The following is a 22,043-nucleotide window of genomic DNA, read 5'->3' as shown; positions in this document are numbered from 1 at the left end:
TTACCTTCTGGAGTCTGTTATAAATACACCTAAGTGTGCGGTGGACGGAAAGTAACTAGGGGAGAAAAACTAACAAACCTCTAAGCGTTGATTTAATTTAATAATTATTATATAAAGTTTTATTTGTTAACTAACGTTTTTCCTCTTCTAACTCAGAACAGCGTGTTCCTAAGAGTTCCCCCCTGCTATACCACAACTGGCAATTAAATTAGAAAACCCAGGAGTCAATTTAAACCGCTCCCCGCTTCTTCCCAAGGAAAAGCAAGGCTTTTGATTCTAACTAGGGAACTGCTATCCAGGCTTACCAAGGGGGGGAAGCGAACCTCTGTGGCTGGGAAGAGGGAGGAGGAGAACGGCAGTTTCTCGTCTGTAGTAACTTTCTGTGACTTTACCAAAAAGTTTAAACCAATAAATGGGGCGCGCGGTGGGGGGAATATCCAGGAAAACTTCGGGCACAATTCGAGGAGTAGTTCTCCTGTGGAAGCCCAGTAAAAGTCGGGGGAATTGCGTAAAGGCGCATAATGCTCCTGCGTTTCAGTAGGGCTGGCGGAGGAGAAACACCCGCTGGACTGTTTCTTTTACGACTTAGACCTCAATCCCCCATTCGGCGATTGGGACAATTCTCTATGGAAGAACCCCTGTTTCAGGTCGCTTCTCAAGCCTCCTAAAGGGGTCCGTGTTATTTCTTTCTCGGTTTTCCGAACTAACACTCTGTCCCCCAACTGGCTTGCGGCAGTTAAAAAAATCAGCGCCATTCAGTCGATTTCAGCTGGAATGGCGCAGACTTCTCCCTTCCCTTTCTAAACCCCCGTTTAGTTTTGGGGGGGTGGGGGCACTATTTATGGATTTCAGTTGTCTGAAACGCAAGCATTTTGGTTTCTCCGGGCTCCGTCGCCGGAACCCAGCTGTGAATCTGGCTCCTCTACCCACTCTTTCCGCGTTTCCTCGACGGCATAGATAGCAAAAGGGCGACAAACGGGCTTTTAGCTTAAGAAAACAGCCTGCAGTCATCGCTGTTTACCTGTGCCTCTGAAGCAGGAGGGTCCCGCTTCCTGCATTGAGTTCAATGGGACTTACTCTCGGGGAAGGTTGCATAGGACTGCAGACCTCCTCCGGATCTGCAAGGGACGGATTTCGCTTCCATTTAAGGGGCGTGTAAAAACAAAAAACAAAATTGCCACATACAAGGAAACAGTGTATTGTATTCAGCTGCCTCTTACCCCCAAGTTCCCGTGGGGGGGGGGGGTGGCCAAACCAGGCGCGCTCTCATCCAAGCAGGCGGTGCAGAGGATGGCTGTTCAAGGGTGCGATCCTAAGGACATTGGCTATGGAAAGCGGGGGGACTTTGTGTGAGTAAAAATGGGCTGTCAGTGTTTGGAAACAGCTATTCCACCCCAAGAGGGTGGTGTGGCGGCGTGAAGTCTTATCCCCTTTATCTCCTTTTAAGCAGCAGGGGGTGAGAGCCGAGAGCCACAGAGGCCGAAAAGCAGCCCAATGGCAGCTACGGCGGAGGGGGAAAAGCAACTTCATAACGCGGTGGCCTCTAGGCAGCCTGTGTGGTTTGTGCAGGCGTTCTTCTGAATATGCCTTCGCCCATAACGCATAGATTGCCTCCAGTAATTAGAAGTTAGCTTCGCAGTAAACCCCCCCCCCAAAAAAAAAGGAGGGAGAGAAAAAGACAGAGAGGAGCTATGTCAAAGAAGCGACGCCAGCAAATGCCCAGTTCTTGCCCAGGCATTTATGCCAAGCGATTAGGAGCAGTAAATGTGCAGAGGGTAGCAAACGAGAGACCCCGTGGTTGGAGTTTCCGGCGCTGCAGAACGTCAGGCTGTTTTTCCTGCTGCGGGGGAGGGGGGGGGATGACAGTGACTTGAATCTACGCGGTGCCTTCAGACGCACCGACGGGCAAAGGCGATCTCCCCTCTTTCTCGACATTTGCTGTTGCTAATATTTATTCGTTTTATTTTACCACCAAGGAATTTTAACTGGGCTCTTTTGGTAATGGGAGGAAAGGGAGGAACTGGAGGTCTTTTTCAAGCCAAGAACAATTACCAAACGCAGGAGTAGGAGATCCAGAGATGTGTACAAGTAACTAGAAGTACGTGCACATTTGGAAACGAGGAGTCGTGTTTCTCTAACTATGGAGGAACCCAAACTGTTCGTTGCGTGTTGCAATTTATTTGTAGTGTAATGGGGCTGGGGTTTGTTTTGGTTTTTTTTGCCTTTGTTTTAGAAAACGGAATGAACCCAAATCTCCCTGGTGTGGCGATTTCCTATTTTCAGGGAGGGGAAAATCCGCCTTGGAAGAATTAAAAGGGAGCGTTAAGTTAAAAGCAGCAACAGTCAAGCAAACAGGGGCGCATGAGATGAAAGGTGACCTTTCTTACAAAAGAAGCGCCTGCCCTGCCCTCAACAAAGGACCCGCTCCGGCGGAAAGTTCTCCTGCGCAAGCCTTACTGAAATGAATGGGAGCCAGGAAAGACTGTCTGATTGAGGGCGCCCCATTCATTTCAATGGAGCTGGCGCAGAATAACTTTCCGCCGGAGAGGTTCCTTTGTTATTGCTGCGTTATATAAATATAAATATATATACACATTCACCCGGCAATAGGCTCCATTGTACTTAAAAGAATGCATGGGCATATATAGGATTCCGGAGTGTGATCCTAGAGCGTGTTTACTCAGCAGTCTGTCCCATTGTGCGCCATTGGGCTCAGCCTCTGCTAAGCCTGCGTGAAAATGCCAAGAAAGCTGGAAGTTAGTGATCTGTCTCTCACAGCTCGGCTAAGCCCAAATACCTTGGCTAAAGCCAATTAAACAGAATGTTAATTTCTCGATGCAGCGTCTTTGAAGTCAATGGCTGTCCTAATCGCGTCTAAATCTAAGTAAATCGGCTTAACAGAGTTGTGGATGAGGCTGGAGTCCGATCAAGCGACTCTGCCGGCGCTGTTCACGCTAGCCTGTATAACTCAAACTTTCAGTCGCTTTTTATAAACTTCCTGAGCTGTTCAAACATTTGCTCTGGCCCAGTGTCGCCTACATTATTATTTTTTTAAATATTAAAAGCCAATAAATGGGCGGAGGAGACGAGTGGGCGACAGAGCTGACACACTCACACACCAGCAATATGCGGATAAGGTCCCGAGTCCATTTCTGTCTTGCTAAACTGGCTGTATTGTGGAGTTGATAGCAAGCCGCTAGTCCCTGCGACGTCCGTCGGAGAATTTCAACGTCAAAACCGCCTTCAAGAGGACAGGCAACAGAAGGGCAGCCTCCTAGCCCTCCCCAAATCAAGAGCTCAGCCTCGTCTGCATCAGACAAACGCTCAAGTCTCTCGGCTTCTCTCTGGGTGTGGAGCGCGGGGAGACCGACCTCTTTGTATTTATTTCCGTATATATTTTGTATTTGCATTGTCATCTAAAAAAGATCCGCCTAAAACCATTATTTTGTACCTTTCTATGGCAAAGGTGCACAGACGGCAATGCCTTTATTAGGCCCAGCAAAACATGTCGCGAAAATAGAGAGGGAGCTTTGGCGGGAACTGTGTATCCGGCCATTTGTGAACTAAAGTTAGGGTGCGCTCGGAGAGAGAAAAAGGTGGTTTGATATTGGTTAGCTTCTTCTCTAAGCTCTTCGGGCAGAGAATTTGCCTTTCTCTGCAAACTGTACGCTGGTTCCTGTAGCAGTCCTAACAGCATGACTACTACTAATTATTTAGTTGTCCTTTCTGGTTTGCAAGGGGTTGGTCTGGATGACCCTGGGGTCCCTTCCAGCTCAACAATGCTATGGTTCTGATTCGAATACTGAGGGCACAGAATGGCTGGGGGGGGGGGAATGTGCGTAGGTATCTTCCCCACTGTTTATTTTCTCCGCGGGGAAACGTAATGGGACCTGGTTTTGGTGAAGCACAGCAACCCATAGAGAGGCCAAGACTGCGCGCTGCCTTTTGCGCGCTGCCTTCTTTGAGGAGAATGAGGTCAACCCGCTTACCAGTGCGCGGCGCGGAGAGCAAATGGGCAGGTGAGGTCAGGAGAGGAGAGGAGGACTTGGGTGCTGGTGGTGAGGATGACCGCGTGTGTGTGCAGGGTGTCGTCGAAAGCCTGGTGTGGACACCAGGATTGGAGGTCTTCAGCTTGGACTGTGTCTCCTGACTTTGGGGGAACGTGGAAGATTGGGAGAAGGTCCGACGAAACGCGCACGGGATCCGTTGCGTGTTGTTCATAAGCCCCAAATGAGACCCAAGGAACAGATGTGTTGCGTGTTGGGTGGGGCAGCGTGGGAGCAGAGGGCTGGACAAAGGGCACGAATGGTCGCCTGGAGAAATGTATGTAGTTTCATACAAAAGCGGCTTTTAAAATTTCCCTTCAATATGGGAAGCCGGGGAGCATTCTATTTAATAATAATAAACGACCCAACGTGGGTTTCCCCCCTCGCCAATGTCACGAGTCTGGAATTTAAAATTCCCTTCCCACACAGTGGAGAGAAAGAAAAAAACCTTAATTATATATAAAGGGTAGTAGTCGTAGTACTAGGTGTGCCTTTTATTCGACGCCTGGCGTGCAACCTGTTAACTCAGTAACGTCCCAGTCTTCACCGCGTGTGCTGCGTTTTCCAGTCCGAAGCAACTTTAAGTGGTCCTTAGTGATTAGATCCTGACTGCATTATTATTATTATTATTATTATTATTATTATTATTATTATTATTATTATTATTATTATTATTATTATTATTATTATGCCACATCCCTCCAGGGCATGGCGGTCTCTCCCTCCGCGCATTTTGATGGATAAAGAGACAAGTGGCGCTGATGGGAAGCTCTTTAATCCCTGTGAAAGCAGGTATTTGCAGTTTATGTCCCAGAAAGGTAAGCTTACATGGTCCAGGAGGAGCAGTCTATTCCTCATGAAATGGCGAATTAAGGGACGGTGATCAAGGAACAGGCACAAATTCATCAGGAAACCTCACCACCCCAAGTTGACAGACCGTGGGGGGGACGGGACTGAGAGACTTTATGGTTTAGAATATTACATAGCCCAGAATATTTTCCAGAATTTCCAGGGTCCTCGCTACAAAGCTGTAGCGGAGCCGAAGAAAGGTCTCGTTTCTAGAGTTAAATACTTGGTGGGTTGCATGTGTCTTGGTACTTAAAATGCAGCTATTTTTGCTTGTCTTCAGTTATGTTCAGCTCTTTCTGCGTATCTTCAGCCGCTCTTGTGGAAAAAGAAAAAGGGTAAATCCATTTTGGCTGGCTGGGAGATCACCCTGAAAACCTGACGTGTACCCCCCTTCCCCCCCTTCCCCAAATGAATTAAAGACAACCAGACAATACTGGCCTCTGCCTTCAGCGTCACGTCGAGGCACGCAAGAATGGTAACCCAGCAGCAGGAAGACGCCCATTGGAACCTGGAAGATCGCGAAGGTTGGGCTGGAGGAACGGCTGGAGAGGTCGCACGTCGAGGCCAAGCCTTCTAGGCCTGCGCACCACCAGCCTTGGCAGGTTTGCTCAGAAATCAGTCCCACTGAGTCCAAATGGGGCTTCCTTTTAGATAAGAGGTCACAGGAGCTCTCTCCTTCCTTGTCCTGTCCTCCTGGATTGCACCGCAACCGTGGTCCCTCACCCCCACCGCCCTTGTTTCTTTGCCGCAAACTTTTCGAAGGACGAGGAAGAAGCCAATGATTTGGCCAAATAAAATACAATTAAAAACTATTAAACGCAGTGACTCCGCTTAGATGCTATCCTGTGCGTCCCAATCGGTTCATGTTCGACTTTTATGCCGTACTGGGATGCTATACAAGGGTGCCCGAAGATGGGGAAAATGAGACGGACCCTTAATTCTCTTATTATTTTGCTTAATTCTCCGGCTTTGTTTTCCCTGGGTGCCCCCTCCCGGCGGAGTTCAAGCCGCTGAACACCGCCAGGCGGCGCTGTCCATTCCCTCCATAGCAAGACAGTGAAAGCAAAGGAATGAACTGCCACCTCTATCCAAATGTGGACTTTTGGTCTTTTTTTGTTGCGCGCGGGGGCGGGGGAAATTGAGAACTAGTTGTTTCTCCCTCCCTCCCTCCCTCCCTCCCTCCCTCCCTCCTTCCTTCCTTCCTTCCTTCCTTCCTTCCTTCCTTCCTTCCTTCCTTCCTTCCTTCTGTGTTTTGCATTGCTTTAGCTCCGTTTAAAGGGAGAAGCAACGGCATGACCTCTCACACTTCGGAAACAAGAGAAGTATGGAACCAGATAAAAATCACATTTTGTTATTTTTAAATGGAGGGTAGGAATAGGAGTAATCCTTGATGTAATCGGAAGGGAACGAGTGCAGTATAAAAGGAGGGGAGGAAGATAAGAGTAGATAAGACTGAGGGACGGGGAGGAGGAAGAGGGGTTCCTCCCCTTCTTTCTATTCGAAATCTTCCGGGGAATCTCACTCCGAGGGGGCAGATAAAGCTGAATTTTCTATCCGAAGCAATTTAGGACTACAGGTGTTCAGAACAGATGGCATCTTATCAGAGATTCCTTGTAACAGATTTCCTTTCCACCACTTTTTGGAGATAGTGGATTTTTGTCTCGCCTTTTCAAAACAAGTTGCAAAAGTTTTGGGGAAGTACAAAGGTTTTGCAAATCCTAGTGAAGCAATGCAATGAAACCTAGAATTTATGTTCTATTTTTTATTTTTGGAGGGTGTGGTGTTGCGAAAATTCAGGCCAGAAAAGCGAAGATTGACATGAAATTACATAATTCCCCTGGGGGGGGGGGACCGCCACCATAAACACTACAAACTAAGCAGCTACTTGTAGCAAGCTGAATTTGAGCAAAACTTCCAGAGGAAAAACGCTTTCCAATTTTTGTCTCACTCCACCCCTCCGCCAAAGAATAAAAGAATCCAGCCAGCCAATGGAGAAGCCCAGAGTGAGATCAACCCGGCTGTGCGCCAGATCTCCTAATTAAAACAATAGAAGTAAACCACTGGAAGATTCAATACGTTTCCTGCGCGTGCCCACCCAGGTCGTTGGGGCTGATTTGCTCCACATTTCACCTCTCTCCCTCCAAACTGTGCGGTCATATTCTCGAGATAAATAATTGCAAAGGTATTCCATTTCCACGCAACAGCTCACCCTCGCTCCCCAGACTCAATCTTCGTTCAGCGCTTTTGAGAGCTTTCATTTAATCCAACGGTCTCAGCGGTGAAGCGCATTTCTAGAGCTGAAGAAGTCGGCGAAACCGAGCGGATCTGCTTGCGTTTCACTTCGCCCCTAAATTTCGCCATGTAACGTAACACCTTTCTAGTGACCTATAAATGCTTTTTTTTTTTTTAAGGGAGGTTGGAATTAAAACCAAAATAGGAGTTTAGGCGGGCGTTAAAAAAGTTATACAAGTCGATTCTCCGGCACCCACGTACCAGTAAAACACAGAAGAGTTGTATCCATTTTAAGGCAAGCTCATTTAATGTATCGGGCTGTAATATTAGTGTTTTTAGAGAGCTGCGGAAGAGCGAGGAAGGCGGAACGAAATGAGACTAGAAAGCGTAGCTGTGTGGATGTTCTGTAATTGTTGCAGGATCTGCTCAACGCGAACCCACTTTTGAATCCCCTTTGCTCTTGACAGGCGAGAACTAAGCGCAGGTTTAATCGTCCCATTGAAACGGATGGGACAGGATCGTGCCCTTCCTAGTAAGTTTTTTTGTTCAGCGATTCAGGCCTTGGCCTGCCGATACTTCCTTGGGGTGAATGGGTACCGAATCAAGTGAGTAGCCCTCCTCCATCCATAGTAATGGTGCTGTCCAGACTTACCGCACCAGCTTCACTATGTCTACTTGGAAGTAAGTCCTGTTGACTTCAGTGGGGCTTACTCCCAGGTAAATGGGGTTAGGAGTGCAGCCCAAGTACTTAGCCCACCGAGCAGCTAAAATAGCCACTGAGATTCAAAGCAAACATGGGGTGGTCATTTTAAAAATCATAGGCGTAAAAGAGAGCCCAGCTATGGTGATGTTGCGTTGAGGAAAGCCTTTGGGTTTTTAAACCTTGACTGTTGATTTCTCTAGCCCTAAGCGTAAAGGCGCAATGTACCAGGAAGTTCTCCGGCGCAAAAGAGGATGCAGCTGAACGAAAGCCGTGCGTCCACACCCTTCTCCTCCAGCTCAGGCCTCATACATCTAAATGGAGTTAGGAGACGTTCCCGTCGGACAGAGTCCTTCAGACCCCCGACCCTCAATGGAAAAGCGGGCTCTGAGAGCACCTTTCTTGGAGATTTCTGCTACTGGTCAGTGTAGACAATCTGAACGGGACGGACCAATGGTCTAACGCGGTACAAAGCCGCTTCCTCTGTGTGTGTACATCTGTCCTTTCCAAGCAGTTTAGCTCCGTTCTGACGCGAGCATGCCAATACGTTTCGTTCGAGTCATCCCTGACGAGTCAGATCATTCCTAGCTCGGCAGGTCTGACAGCCTTGAACAGGCCGACCATTGCGCTATAGAGAGCAATAAAGAATCCCTGCTCTGAGGTCTGAGGACCCCTCTCAGATCTGAGGGGCAGGTAAAGGAAGGGAGCTTTTCCTAGCACCAGAAGTCCGAACCCTCAGTGTGTATTCAAAGACAGACCCGCCAAATCTCCAGGGAGTGCCGGGCAGTCCCGGATTTACAGAAGGCGTCCTGGTTTCTGGTTTGATCCCGGAATGTCCGACTTTACCAGGGTGTCCCTATTTACATCGCAGAAATGTTGGAGGCGGGTATGGTAGGATGTCCCTCTTTTCATCAGAGAAATGTTGGAGGGTTTGGAGTTATGCGACTCCAGAGCTATGAAGATAAATAACTATATATACAAACTTTAGAAGACATCTGAAGGCAACCCTGCAGAGGGAAGTTTTTAAAAATGTCAAATATTTTATTATGTTTTTATAGATGTTTGAAGCTGCCCAGAGGCATTGGGGCAACCCAGTCAGATGGGTGGAGTATTAATAATAATAATAATAATAATAATAATAATAATAATAGATTAGGATGTCCCTATTTTCATTGGAGAAATGTTGGAGGGTATGTCATTTTTCCAGGTCAATGTGCTGGGAATGGCAGCCTTAAGACTGAAGGGCATGATCTAACAGGAAGTTCTCCTGCTCATGTCTCACTTTGCCAAGAGCCAGCTCTCTCTCTCGTGACTCCCATTTATTTCAGTGGGGAGATGTCTAGGCAACATGCACTCCAGCTTGAGAAACAGTGCAATGAAACTGCAACTGGCAATTCTGCAAGGTAGTTGTTTTTAAACACGGAAATGACACACTTTCCACAAAATGCACCATTTTTTCTCACCTGCTGCCCAGAGTCCCACTGACTTTCCCCAAGGAACCCTCTGCTGCGAGGTATCCCGTTTTCCCCAGCTGCAATATTTTGTGCTGGAAAATGCTCTCTTTTTCCCTCCTCCAGCTAGCGGCACGTACAGCTGAGTGAGCGTTAAACATTTATTCATCCATTTATTCATTCATTTAAAACATTTGTCGCTAAGTGCTGGGAAACGGTTATTTTTCTCACCATGGAAGTGCTACTTTGAGGAGGGTGTGTGTGTGGATCACTTGGCAATAATCGTGCAAGCAGTGGTGAATTATACTGTACGCATCATCTGGAAACACCCTTAGGGTCTTTCTCTGCACAATGACCGCCTTCCCTTTTGAAAGCACGTTTATCAGTTTGTACCACTCAGCTTTCATGCCTTCCCTCAGGAAGGCCCTATTGCTTGAGGGGTATTGAATCTGCCTGTCAGGAATTCCAGGAACTGAACCACTAAGCTCAGGGGAGGGCCCAGCTTGCTGAGGCACCAGGGTTTGCATCTGTGGTCAGTCCCTGCAATTGTCAGGCAGTATAATGCCTCTAGATTAGCTGGGCCTAGTGCTGAGGTAGCCCCTGCCCTGCCCAGCAAAAACCTACCATAATTGGTTTAGCAAATGGTGAAAATGCAGGCAATTAGAGCTGGCCCAAGACATTTTGGCACCCGAGGCGAACCACAAAATGACAACGTCCCTCCCTACCAGGGAAGAAGGAGCGAGTGACAATCTACATTGGGAACAAGGGGAGGGTGAAGATCTACATCAGGATGTGCTGCCCCTGGAGATCCTGCGACCTCATTTTGCCTCAAGGTTGGGCTGGCCCTGGGGAGGATTTTGCACATTGTGTGTGTGTAGGGAAGCAAATTTTTCTGCATGTATCAAGCTTCCCCTATACCTTTGGCAGTGGCAATTGTAGCAGTCCCTCTTATCCTTTCTTAAAACTTCTGTGGCAATGGTAGTGGCTGATGGTCCTTGGCTACCATTGTTTCCTTCCAGAATGCTCCTGGAGTATGACATAGCATCATAACGTAGCATTAGTCTGAAAGGGTGGAAAATGGAACCCACACTCCCCAGTCATGAATGCTTGGTTCAGCTAGAGCAGGGGTCTGCAACCCGCGGCTCCGGAGCCGCATGTGGCTCTTTTACACCTTTGCCGCGGCTCCAGGGCGGATACTAGCGAGGGGAGGAGGCGCATTGTGCACCCTGACACTCCCCACTGTGGCGGGCGCTGTACTGGCTGTGACGTTGCATGGGGGCGGTGCGTGCGTTAGTCACGCACCGTCCCGACGCCACCTTCCCGCCCGCCTGCCCGCTACATTGTAAGGGGCATATACGCTGGTCACTGCATTGAAAGGGGGCATGTACGCTGGTCACTGTTTTGAAGGGGAGTGAAGAACACACACACACAAAAAGGTAACTTGTTAATTTAATGTTTATTTCTATGAGGAGGAGTAATTCTGAGGGGTCAAACAAAGAAATAATAAAAAAGTGACAAAAAAGTTATTTTTATAATGACGAGTTTTGCGGCTCCCAGTTTTTTTTTCTTCGGAAACAGGTCCAAGTGGCTCTTTTTGTCTTAAAGGTTGCAGGCCCCTGAGCTAGAGGCTGGTCCATTAGGGCAAACAGCCCCCACCTACCTGTCTTCTTATTTACAACCAATCAAGGGGACTCTGCCTGCCATTGGCTCTAGCTGTACCTACGGTAGGTCTCCCTGACTTTTGCCCAACCAGTCCCACTCCTGCTCAGCTTTAATAAATACTAGCCGCCTGACTTTCTGCCCTGCCCTCTTCAATGACACTGTGCTTTCTGCGCTTCATTGTCCAGCTTCCTGACAAAATAATCCATTCGGGTAAGGCCTGCTATTGCCCCTACACCGCCACTATTGCACACTTAAAGACAAAAAGGACAACTCTTCCAGAATTCACATTTACTTATATTGTGATTAAAAGGGGAAATTTGGCATCATAGATATGGCTTTTGTACAGCTAGTGCCAAGGGTGGCAGGATGGGTAAATAACCACCCAAAAACTGCTGGCTCCCTCTGTCTGAATTAGAAATACAGAAAGGTTTGTGTCTGCGAAGGTTGGAACAACATAAGAACACAAGCCAACCACAGCACTGCCATGAGAATCTGCCTCAACCCTTCCTTGCCCTTTTCTTTTCTTTTCTTTTCTTTTCTTTTCTTTTCTTTTCTTTTCTTTTCTTTTCTTTCTAGACCTTTTTCTTTGTAGAGCTTCTCTGAGACTGAGATGCAATTGGAGGCCACAGGCAGAATTCCTCCACCCTTGCTCCATCACATTCAGTTAGCAACCAGCAGCACTGAGGCCTAGAGACACTGGCATGTGCCAATGACACCATCATTGCTAGTCAGGGCCTAGGGGCCTCTCGGCATCGACAGGGATGCCCAGAATCAGACAGACCCGACAGGGGAATCCAGTCACATTAAAAAAGAAGAAGCTAAGAATTCATGAAATCGTCCTTGTTTCCTGAATGGTAACAGCCTTGTTTGTTCCAGCTCTGATGAGCACCTGTAACTTATAGCCGCAGGCATATTTGAGGGTACACTCCTGCTGAAAGCCCTACTGGAGTCCAAAACCTTGTCATTTCTATGGATTTCCCTAGAATGCCAGAATTTGACGACGACCAGGAAGACCTTCCACCAGCTCCATCTGTCGAGGACTGCAGCCTTTTCACTCAGATTCTAATGTGACCGAATCGCTCAGTAATTTGTAATGCAAGGAGCTCTCCGTGGGATTGTCCAGAAGGTGCGGCTGTTGTAGAACTTTGCAGTATTGGTGGGCATGGCCCCTGCTTACGTTGAAATGAGATAAACAGTGCCGCTGCGCATGTACAATGTTGGGGGTCCTCAGTGGGTCGCCTTGGGCCAGTCATTGTTGTGGTCTCTCACCTCAGAGGGTTGTTTTTGAGGATAGAACGGGGAGGCAGAAAACCATGCACACCTTGAGCTCCTTGGAGGGAAGTTGGGCTATAAATTTGTAGGGACAAAGAAAGTGGATTTCAGATAAGCTGGGTTCTGATCCCTCTCTTGTTCAAAGGCTTTGGCTTTGCAAACCGTGTTGCTCATACTGCAGTCACTTGCATGCTTGCTGAGATACATGTCTCACTAAGTTCAGTGAGACTTATTTACCCCATAGTAAGTATGTTTAGGATTGCAGTCTTTCTTCAAAGACTTTGAATGAGAACTTTCTGCAGGCGTTCCTTTGCATGAATGTTGACCTGGAAAGGGCTCTCTGCAAGTGGACTGTGTGAAAACCACTGTTCTGAACAAAACATGCACAGATTGCCTTGGTACCTTTGCCCTTGCTATGTTCTCTGTGACTCAGATAGAACCCGTTTCCCACCTTTGAAATACCCAATGTCTGTTCTCTGATTATGTAAATGGAGAATGGGAGCTGTTGGATCCTGGCCCCTCTAGAAAACTTGCTCTCAGTAATGCTCTGAGGCAGGGAGCCATCCTCTCTCTTTTTGTGCAAGCTCCTGCATTTCACTCTTACAATAGCTGCCTTTCAATGATGGGTGAAGTGATTCATATGTATTTTTGTGTGTGTGAGTAAGTAACCAAGCACTTAGAGCACTGCTGAGTGATTTATCATCAGTATAAACCATCATTTAGGAAGTCACTAGGAAGACTGGGGTGGGTGGGAGGTGGGCAGAGAGAAGACCTTCCAGCTTGAAACCATATAAGTAAAACAAACAGGAAAGAAGGAAGGGGAGAAAATATTTGGGCACATGTAGCTCCCCTGAGATGAAAAGCAAAAATGACTTTGAAACAAACAAATATTTCCAACATCAAATACCAGTCCATTTGAATAAAACACCTAAAAGCTAATAGATAGGGCTCTATCATACAACTTGCATCACACAAAGGAACAGAACCCAGAATGGAGCTGTGTAGATCAGAGGTTCCCAAGCAAGGCAATAAACTTGTACTGTAAGTTAACTATACAGAGGATTCTTAAAAATTGCCTGGTCTTTCCTACTGAACACAAGGAGACATGCCTAAGCCTCTTTCCCAAATTTTCACATTTTGCAATTGCCATTTGGTAGTGGTGGTGGATACTTCAACATCTATCCACAGTTGGTCGTGGTTGCAGAAAAATAACTTCCAGTGACTACCTGATATCAGATGAACTCATGATGGGTAAGATGCATCCTGGTTACTATGGGGGGAAGGAGGGGCAAACTAGAGATTCCAAGGACTCATTATCAAGGTGGAAGCAGGAAAAGGGAACCCCAGGGATTCCTATTGCCTGGTGTCCCAACAATTAACTCCTCTATCTCAGTTCTGATTTCACTCTTTGGCTAAAAACACTGTCAGGCAGGATAATTGCTTAGAAGGTGCCTGCACACTTTGTTTCATAATTTCCTTTCTAGGAGGGATAGATTCTGTTTTATAGCAAAAGTCAGAGGCCCCTGTTGGCTGTGGCTCTGGTACCCTCTTTTTCCATTGAAAGTGTCAGCCTTCTGCAGCTGCCATTCTTTTTTTTAAACAACAACAACAACAACAACGTGGTAGACTAGTCTTCAGCATATTGCTTAGTTTGGCCTTACAGTGCAGGGGTTGCTGGTTTAGGCACTTAAATGAAGCCCAGGCTGCAGACAGGCTAAAAAAAGGGATGTGGTGTTATGCTGATGGGGACCTGCTGAGCTTAATGGAACAAGGTAAAAAGGTAAAGGTAAAGGACCCCTGACCGTTAAGTCCAGTTGCGAACGACTCTGGGGTTGCGGCCGAGGGAGCCATCATACAGCTTCCGGGTCATGTGGCCAACATGACTAAGCTGCTTCTGGCGAACCAGAGCAGTGCACAGAAACACCGTTTACCTTCCCGCTGGAGTGGTACCTATTTATGTACTTGCATTTTGACATGCTTTCAAAATGCTAGGTTGGCAGGAGCTGGGACTGAGCAACGGGAGCTCACCCTGTCATTGGGATTCGAACCGCTGACCTTCCGATCGGCAAGCCCTAGGCTCAGTGGTTTAGACCACAGCGCCACATGGGCTATTAGCTGCAAAGAACATGATAAAGGGGAAAATATGCTTCTTGCTCTGGGAACATCATGATCATCAGGGGACAGGTTGGGTCCCAAAGGGCTCCTTTATTTTCTTCCACATGGCTGCCGTCATTGGCATGGGTTCAAATCCAGGCACTATAATCCCTCATACTGGGCTGAGTGATCTCCACAAAAAGAGTGTGCTAGGCAAAGAGACAAACTGCACCTCCATGTCTGTGCAAGCAACAGGTCCTAATGACGGGCGTTTTGCTCGTTCTTGTGAAACTAGAAGTAGCATTATGGTATAATAACTCAGTCTCTGGTGTATGTGCACACAATTCAGGATAGACCAAAAATGAGAACAATCGTCATACAAAATCAAACTGAAAGGAGGGAGCTGTGCTACTTGCAAGATGGGAAACAATTACTGCATCATAACATTAAAGTCTATTGTCTCTTAAATGCTGTAGTCATTTGTCTAACATTATCCAAGCCTTATTGTAGCACTCATCTTTGATGAGGGACTTCTCTCTTCTTTTCAAATGTGTAATTCTCTAATATGTTCCCCTCCCCCGGCCCTTGTTGCTGTCTGTTAAATTTGTAAATCAGAAGGAGGAAAGAGGGATTAAATTGCTGAGGTGTACAAAAACAGAGGAAGAAAAATGTATTTTTCACATGACAGAAACTGGCTCCAAGGCCCGTTGAAATGACTGGTAGCTGCACCAATGGCCCATTCATTTCAGCGGTTTGGGTTTGTGCAGGAGAACTTATTGGAGGATTGTGCCCTCATTAATCCATGCTTTTGTGTCCATGCAGCAGGGCAGGACCTTCTCTGGAATAATGAGATGGTATTCTTCTTTCATCTGCAACAGAAAAGGATGGCATTTGGAGTTTAACTGCATCAGCAGAAGTTTGAACCGAACACTGAATTCCTGCTGGAGAAGCACACTCTATTTTTGGATGTAATCACATTGAGTTTAGGGGGAATAATAATAATAATAATAATAATAATAATAATAATAATAATAATAATAATAATAATTTGTATACCGCTCTATATCCATAGATCCTAGGGTGGTTCACAACATAAAATTACAGTATAAAAACAAAATACGTATATGATAAGAACAAAAACAAGTCAATAATCCCCCCTTCCACAAGACATTTAAAAGGGCACCAGATGTCAATCAGCCAAAGGCTAAGTTTATTAAAGGAAATACAGTGGTACCTTGGGTTAAGAACTTAATTCATTCTGGAGGTCCGTTTTTAACCTGAATCTGTTCTTAACCTGAGGTACCACTTTACCTAATGGGGCCTCCTGCCGCCGTGCCGCCGTCGCTGCACAATTTCTGTTCTCATCCTGAAGTAAAGTTCTTAACCCGAGGTACTATTTCCAGGTTAGCAGAATCTGTAACCTGAAGCGTCTGTAACCTGAAGTGTCTGTAACCCGAGGTACCACTATACATGCTTGATAGAACAGATCCTAGTTCTAACTACGTTGGAGAGACAAAGTTCTGTGCTCTCAGCAGCAGACATACAAACATGTCCCCAAGGTAAGGAAGAAGGAGGAGCAGGAAATGAGGTCAGCAAGAGTATAAATCTAGTACCTTAGGGAAGGTTAGCACAGGTTACATCAGAAAGGGCAGTCTGGGAAACTTGGAGGTTCCTTTCTCTATCTACTCTTTCCCATTGCAAGTAGAGTTGCGTCCCAACACTTCCATAAGAAACAGGGGAAGGAGGATATTTATTTATTAGTTAGTTAGACTTATACCCCAACCTTTCTTACAAGATGGAGCTTAAGGAAGCTTATGAAAAACAGAAACAGGTATGCGTGACACACGCACATACCCCACCATAGGATAATATCCTGATAGGATATGCCCCATTTTAGGAGAAAAGCCAACACAAAAATGGGTAACTCAAAGGCAACACGATATATTAAAATGTATGAAATATCAGCTGAATGATAACAGCACCACTCTGGAATTCCAAAAAGACAGAGATGAAATCCAATACAAGACAGCGATGAAAATCCAATACCAAACTGAAACAGTGAACTTCAAAAGTCACGTTGGAAAATGTCGATACAAAAGATGCCCAAAGGAGAATATAATCTACTTCAGCGATTGTGGCCGGCTCTTTGGGCTTTCACCCTCTTCCTTCTCCCACACCATTGCCCTGTGGCCTTTCCTGGCCATTCCCACTTGGGACATGGGTGACACTGTTGTGTTCATTTCTCTTTTTCTCTCTCTTCCTTCTTTTATTTTCCTTCTACCCGACTGTTCTGCTCCTTTGATGTTCTCTTTTGTTGTTTGCATACATGTGTGTGGCTGGATGGATAAAGGACTCAACTAGAGACAATGTGCATTTTCCCCCTCTAAAGCAGGGGGTCAGTTTTGGAGTAGGACAAAATTGTTGTGGCAATACTGGAAGGGAAGGGTGTGGGATCAAGGAAGATTTTTTTTAAAAAATATAATACAATGAAACTGTTTAAAGCAACTTTTATGGATCAATACATTTGCATTAAAATTTAAATTTAATTCTGAGGGACTTTCTCTTTGCCACATCTGGTGGTCCTGTGGAGAACCTAGCTGACTTCTGAAATGGAGCAAAGATCTAGGTGGTCGAAATGGTCTAGCCTACACTTCCTCTCCTGTCTGCAAGAGCCTGATGAGCAACCTGTTTTGTTGTTGTCGTTTGAGAGCTTGAAGCAATGCAATAGCAAGGATGGTTGATGGAACATCAATGGAGAAAGACTAGCGATGAATCTACTGGCTGGACTTCAGCAGTCCTGAAGAAGACAAGATAAGATGTACTGAAAAATCTTTAATTAAATCCTGAAAAAGCTTTAATTAAAGTTTGTCCTAGTATGAACTGATTCTTTCTGTTTCTGCTAGTTGGTATGTGTAATGGGAATTGGGGGTTGCTCGTGCGTAAGTTGCCGCCACTCTCGGTGAGGTTGCCTGGATAAACCTTTCCCTGGCTGGACAGTCCTGATTCCGCGTCTGTCTCAGTCACTGGCAGAATCCGTCAGTGGGCGTTTCCTGAACTTCTTCCAACATAAAAGCTCCTTGACGGATAGTCTCCACCTAGCCTCCCTGCGCGGAAGTCTTCTGCGCAGGGTGGGTGTGGGCAGTGGAGGACCAATGCTCTCCCCGCTGGTCTCTGGCGAAGAGTCCTGGAGCCATCCTTCCGAAGCCCGCCTTTGCCCGCCTTTCTCCCTGGTGTAATGCTGATTTCCTTCCCCGGTCACTGAGTCCCCTCTTTTCCTGCTGGGACCTTCTCCGGCATCGCTCGGGAGCCCTTCCTCCACTCCTGACTGCGATGGCAGTTCCCTGACAGTATGCCTCCCACTTTTGATTTTTGTTTCATGGTTTTTTAAAAAAGATAGTGAATTATCATTCTGTGTGGGTGGAAAGGTGGGCTAAACACATTACAAATAATCATTTAATATTATTTAACTGTTCCTTCTTCACCTTCTATTCCTATAGCTCAACCATGCCACCCTGCTGCCTTTTGGGAGGTTCATAGACCTAAGCCAACACAAACAACTGTACACACTGAGGAATGCTGCTTTTCCAGAGTTTCCAAACGCTTGGAGAGGAGTTGTGTAGACATCCATGCAACTGTAATGTGCAGGGGTCTTTTCAGACAGTGCAATGAATGTATACATGTCCGGGACACAGACTGCCAATGTGATGGCTCCCTGCATTCATAGTAAAGGTAAAGGTAAAGGGACCCCTGACTGTTAGGTCCAGTTGTGAATGACTCTGGGTTTGCGGCGCTCATCTCGCTTTATTGGCCGAGGGAGCCAGCGTTCAGCTTCCGGGTCATGTGGCCAGCATGACTAAGCCACTTCTGGCGAAACAGAGCAGCGCATGGAAATGCCATTTACCTTCCCGCCAGAGCGGTACCTATTTATCTACTTGCACTTTGACGTGCTTTTGAACTGCTAGGTTGGCAGGAGCAGGGACCGAGCAACGGGAGCTCACCCCGTCACGGGGATTCGAACTGCCGACCTTCTGATCAGCAAGTCCTAGGCTCTGTGGTTTAACCCACAGCGCCACCTGCGTCCCTTCAGGACACAGACTGCCAATGTGATGGCTCCCTGCATTCATAGTATATTCAGTAAAAATGTCCGGAAAGGACTTAGCCTTGCCTGTTGGCCCCCACGTAGCTAAGAGGCCAGCCTCTCCCCCCAACCCCAGTTAGGCTGGCAAAGCTAGGACTGCTGTTTCTCTCTAACAGTCTGAGGGACAGTGCATGGATGTTTTGCTTTTATTTATATAGGGGTCTCACATATAAAGTACAAAGCGGCTGCTTTGCTTTGCTTCATTTATTTTTCAAAAGAATCACAGTGACCGAAACTAGCAAAAAAAGGTTGAATGACGGAAATGTAACAGCTGCAACCTCACCACTTTAGGAGCAAAAGGTTTCTGTGGCATGGACAGGAAAATACAAATGGCAAGCCAAGGTGGTTAAGCTGGGAGGGGAGAAACAAGCCTTTATGTTTAAAAGACCTCCGTTTTGTCTTTCTTGTATGAAAAATGAAGAACTAGAAAGAGATTCTTCTTTCCTTCTTTTTGAAATGGCAGGCTCTTTTTCTCCTGTGGACTTGCCCCCCCCCCCCGTTTTTTTGCAGACTGTGCTGGAGTGCATGATGGAGTGCTGTCAAACCAAACAACTATCTGTCTTGTCTGTTCAGTGCTTTTCCCTGTCTCTAATATTGAACCTGCCAGTGATCCTGAACGCACAACATATCAAAGACACTGCTTTTTATTTTTTTAGAGCTCATCTTCCTCCAAGGGATAGGAAGCTCTGAGCAGTCTGTACAGGGTCACTTTCACCCGGAGGTGAGGAAGCTTGGGAGATCTATTGCATGGAAATCTGTTTACATGAGGCTAAGCCTGGTCCCCTGTGAGGCTGAAGACTCTCCTCCAGACTGCTAGGCGAAAGAAGCTTTTGCCAAACCAGGAGAGAAAGAGAGAGAGATGCTTCTTTCCTTTTCCTTTCACATTATGAATGTGGCCACAGAGAGGTTAGGCTGGCCTCAACCAGAGCCAGGGCTTTTTCGGCTGTGGCTCCGATCTGGTGGAACGCTCTGCCACAAGAGATTAGGGCCCTGCGGGAATTGACATCTTTCTGCAGGGCCTGCAAGACAGAGCTGTTCCGCCAAGCCTTTGGCCAGGGCACAGCCTGACTCCCTCCTTTGGCAATCTTCACAGAACTCTAGCCCAATGGTTGCCATCAATTTGATTTGAAGTAATTTTTTAATGAAATGATTTTAGAATGTTGTATTATTTTATTGTTGTTAGCCACCCTGAGCCCGGCCTCGGCTGGGGAGGGCAGGATATAAATAAAAATGTATTATTATTATTATTATGAATGTGGGCACAAAAAGGCAACGTTGAGCAAATAGACCCAACTCTGTGATCTGCTCAATTACTGTCTATCATGCAGATGTGGATGGTTATTTGGGCACAGAAAGTCAAGGCAGTTATACCTGAAAAGGAGCACTGTTCAAATTCCAAAACCTGCCCACTATTAGAACTAGAAAAGCATGGACCAAGGCATCAGATTATCCATGACAGGAAGTGGAATGAGGGCGGAGGAAGGCATATGGCCTGTGGGGACAACTTTGCTGAATTGACCAGCCATTTTGAATGACAGGTGGATTGATAAAAGGAAGCTACTGCAGGCCTGGACAAAAAGCATTGCAAGTGGCTTGTTCTATAAAACTTCTTGGAAGCCAAATGTTCCTTCTGTGCATTTGAAGCAAATGATATTTCCTAATCCACTTCGCGTGTGCTTTGTCCTGAAAGGAGGCACATAAGCCTTATAAGCAAACAAAACATTTTAATGGACTAGAAACTTCTGTTGATTGGTATGCAGGAAACTCTTCCAGAATACATTTTTCCTTTTGTTAAAATGAAACTGGTGTGACTCAGCCTGACTGTCTGAAACCCACTTCGTTTGTACATTTCTTGACATGGTTGTGGCAGTCTCTGCTTTAGATAGGCACGAAAACATCTGCCCATGTGGTTTCGCTTCCTGACATATGCATCATCTTGTAAGCTTTCTAGGAAACCAAACTGTGTGGGTAGAAGCCTCTCTCTCTCTCTCTCTCTCTCTCTCTCTCTCTCTCTCTCTCTCGGTGCTATCCTTGTGTGCACACACTCATAAATCCAAAATCTACTGGTGGGAGGAACATGAGGGTATGTTGGGGGTGTGACTATAGCCAAGGTCAGGCTGGATTCTAATACTGTGGTACCTCAGGTTAAGTACTTAATTTGTTCTGGAGGTCCGTACTTAACCTGAAACTGTTCTTAACCTGAAGCACCACTGCTGCCGCTGCGCCGCTGGAGCACAATTTCTGTTCTCATCCTGAAGCAAAGTTCTTAACCTGAACCACTATTTCTGGGTTAGCAGAGTCTGTAACCTGTAGCGTATGTAACCTGAAGCGTATATAACCTGAGGTACCACTGTACCTCAAAAAGTATGTTTTAGAAAGCAAGATGGGCTTTTCAGTGTGCTCTTGGGGGCAGTGGTGGAGCTTGATGCTCTGGCACCCGGGGGTGGGGGTGGAGAGCAGGTGGGGGCGGGGCTAGCACGCATCCTGGGGGCGGGGCGCCCAGCGCGGGCAGGGGGGCAGCTGCGATGGCACCCTGGGGATCGCACTGCCGGGGGCGGTGCGCTCCCCCTTCACTCCTCTTCCTCCACCAGTGCTTGGGGGCAGTGTAAAAGGTGTGATTCCATCCACTGTGCTATAATACAGTTGCCATTCATTTTATCGAGGCCTGACAAGTAACTCTCTGATGCATTGCAGTTTCCATTTCTGCTAGGGAGGGAACTGGCCTTTCACTGACTGTTGCCTTATTATATAATATATATATATATATGAAAGAAACTACTTCAGTTCCCAAGAAAACATCCCACTTAACAGGGAATCCATAATGCTAAACATGTTTGTTTAAAGAACTACATTACTGCTACATATTATAAGTGAGCGGCTTGAGTCACACATTGCAATTAGCAGATTGGTCATAAGTAATCTATCGAGCACATTGGAATGCCAACAATTGATCGCTTACTGGTATTTCCTTTAATCATTAGTTTGTATTGCGTACCGTAAATAGAATTTTAACATCATAAAGCAGGCCAAAATTTACCCCTCTCTATGTATTGCAGTAATATGTGGCGGTAACAAATATCCATGTAATCAACTGCTTTCAGATCCAAAAATGGAAGCACACAAATGTTTTCCTGAAATGCAGGCAGACTCAGTGAGGTGAACTGCTTGCTAATCAGCTACAAAGAAGCATTATATTTACTTTTTTAAACTTCCACCATTCTTCCTAGGGAACTCCAGATCGAGAACATCCAGTTTTTTTGCATTTAGTCTTCACGGCATTCCTGGGAGGTAGGTTAGACAGTGACTTACCAAAGGCCGTTGGGTAATTTCATGGCTGAGCAAGGAAGTAACTCCCCAGCCCAACCAAGAACGGATAACTCTTTAGACCAGTGGACATTCTTACGGCACACTTAATATTGCAAATCCAGGTTCTTTTTTTTATGGATCTGTCAGGTGCTGGTGTGGTTGCTCGAGAGCACACAGGCAAGACTCCAACCTGTCTTTTCCAGGCTTTATTATCTGTACAAAACTATTTACAGTGCAGAGCGTCGCAAGTCCATGTCTGCTCAGTCGCTAGCAGAATCTGGGAGTGGGCGGTC

At 46.4% G+C, this 22,043-nt stretch overlaps 1 long non-coding RNA gene across 1 annotated transcript; it reads right to left on the bottom strand.

The window, feature by feature from the left end:
• Window positions 1-14,951: 14,951 nt before the first annotated feature.
• Window positions 14,952-21,873, bottom strand: LOC310706731. The gene is made up of 3 exons (XR_014526124.1): window positions 21,754-21,873; window positions 15,920-16,026; window positions 14,952-15,175 (listed from the first exon to the last, which is right to left on the bottom strand). It is a non-coding gene; the product is annotated as an uncharacterized lncRNA (long non-coding RNA).
• Window positions 21,874-22,043: the final 170 nt, after the last annotated feature.

This window comes from Podarcis liolepis (assembly GCF_965112155.1).
Source record: "Podarcis liolepis genome assembly, chromosome: 5".
Lineage (NCBI taxonomy): Eukaryota > Metazoa > Chordata > Lepidosauria > Squamata > Lacertidae > Podarcis > Podarcis liolepis.
The sequence above is the reverse complement of the archived record's forward strand: the minus strand, read 5'-3'. Positions and strand labels throughout refer to the sequence as shown.